We start from the raw sequence: 2,481 nt of genomic DNA, 5'->3' as shown, positions 1-2,481 counted from the left end.
ACTTTAAAGTGATCTCTAGACAATTTACCACTAGGATTATCAACATGATTCGTACACATAAACAAATCACTACTTGAATCACGACTATTATCATTATACAGTTCCCGTTCATCTCTCTCAGTTTGATGTACATTGTGATTTCTATCGCGTCCACTGCGACTACCGTACCCATGGTTACCGCTTCTACCACGACCATATGAATAATTACTACCGCCACGCACTCTGCCTCGCATGTTTTGTCTGCCTCTGTAACTAACTGCTCTCTTATCAGCAAAACATTCACTAGCATAATGTCCAACTCGCGAACATTTATAACAGGTTCTACCATTCGCAGGACACCGAGTTGGTGGATGATAATGTTTACCACCGCATTTTTTACATTTACTTTCATGCATAGGTTGTTGCTTACATCTCCCTCTTGTTGCCGTTATTTTATTCACGGTTGAATGATTCACAAAGGGGTTATCTTTTTCTTCAATTTTACCTGCTTGTAACTCAGATGTTTCAAGAGATCTTGCCTCACTAACGACATCATCAAGTGTCCAATTAGGATGCTTTAATATCTCACGTCGTAATTTTTTATTACTTGTTTTTTGTAAGATTTGAACTTTTATTTCTGCTGTTGGATTTTCAAACTCACAGTTTATGGCCTCTGACTTCAATCTAGTAGTAAACTGCTCTACCGTTTCACCTTGGTTTTGTTTAAGTTCCCTAAACAGATATACTACCAGTGCTGTATTTTTGATCGGTTTAAAATATTCGTTAAGCTTTCTTATGACATCATCGTAGGTGTCATTGCCTTCAGCCATTGTTTCGTAAATCTCATAAGACTTCTCCCCAAGAAATAATAACAACTGCGCTTTCTTTTGGTCATTATTGCGAACTTGCTTCGCCACAAAGTAAGTTGCCATTCTCTTCTTCCATCTATCCCAACGTGGGCCTGTAGACTTCCGATCTTCGTCCGGATCAAACGCTTTTATGCAGTTCGAAAATGGATCCATAATTATTGTAGTATGTTATAATATTATCTTATCCTCGTCGCCAGTTGTAATATTCTGCCTTTTTATTGACACACAGTCGTTCTGAATACTAATAATACACACAGTTAAAAATCCACACAGGACATCTTGTTAACATGACTTCCAGAACACATGGAACAAAATTTAATGTGTACTCCGTTATCCAGCCGTTTTGCTAGGCTACTACAAAGACGTTTGTTTGTGTTAATATATTACAGCCTGCTTTGTGGATTTTGGGTAGGACATAGAAACGTCCTGGTGCCAAGAGACAGTCCTGGTGCCGGATCGACCTGGATGAGATGGGGTCCAATTTTGGGATCGATGGAACCTTTTTTAACCATCTTAAATACAGATTTTTCCACTTCCTTAGAAATTTCCGGAGTGGGGTCCTCTGTGATAGTGAAGAGGATTGTTTAGTTGTCTTAAGGACTCCTCTTCATAGAATTTAATGTCCATTACGACAGTGGCAGAGCCTTTATCAGCTGGTTTGATGATAATATCATCACGCTGACGCAAATTGGCAATGGCCTGCCTCTCATTTTTTGTGAGATTGTCGCGGAAATCTGGACTAGGAGCGTGGTTTTTAACGTCCTCCTCAATGGCCTGAATGAAAGTTTCTAAAGCTAAGCAACGATTCTTAGGAGGATTTCAGGTACTTTTTGGTTTGAATTTGTTAACATTGCCCGTGTTATCCGTGGTGTTGCCGTCGGAATCGGCGAAAAATTCTCGGCATCTTAAACGTCGGAAGAAAGCTTCCAGATCCAAAGATAGTTGTTGTGGGTCAGTCTGCCTCGGTTTTGGGCAAATTTTGAGTCCTCGGGTCCTTTGGTTTCTCCTTCGGAAAGCTGACAGTTAATTTGAACAACTGAATCCGTGGTGTTGCACGGATTATCACTAAACTTTAGTAATAAACCTATTCGGCGCTTTAGTAAAGCGCCGAATGAACCTTCTAGGTTTACGTGAAAGCCAAACATTGTGCGAAGGTTGGATCACTTGTGTTGAAGTGATATTGTCTCGACCAAATTTGTGTTCTCCTCAGGGAAAGTTCCTTGGAAAGCTTAAGGCAATCCTTTGCAATAATCTTGAGTTTGTTTTGAGACTCAGATGTAGGAAGGTCTCTTTTTAGCCTTCTAGTGAAAGTGAATTTGGTTGTCGATGTCTTTGAGGAGTTTGTGGCAGTTGCCAATTAGGACCTCATTTAATCGAAATGCATTTTTGTTAAGGACGCCATTCCAGCGGGAATGGAAGTCACGATCTGCGAATGGAATACCAGACCTGACATGAAATTGTAGTCCTTTAGGAGCCGAATTGTTAGAACGATGTTCAAGATAAATAATAAGAGGGTTACGATACCTGACGCGTTTTTCCAACAAGCGTCGTAGAAATTTGAATGTGTCCAAAGTACCCTCCAAAATTACAGCAGAGTTGGATCAAAATGATACAAACAGTAGAAAATGATATA

Source organism: Anneissia japonica, unplaced genomic scaffold (assembly GCF_011630105.1).
Source record: "Anneissia japonica isolate Jap-2015-1 unplaced genomic scaffold, ASM1163010v1 scaffold472_len315957_cov169, whole genome shotgun sequence".
Classification (NCBI taxonomy): Eukaryota; Metazoa; Echinodermata; class Crinoidea; order Comatulida; family Comatulidae; genus Anneissia; species Anneissia japonica.
The sequence above is the reverse complement of the archived record's forward strand: the minus strand, read 5'-3'. Positions refer to the sequence as shown.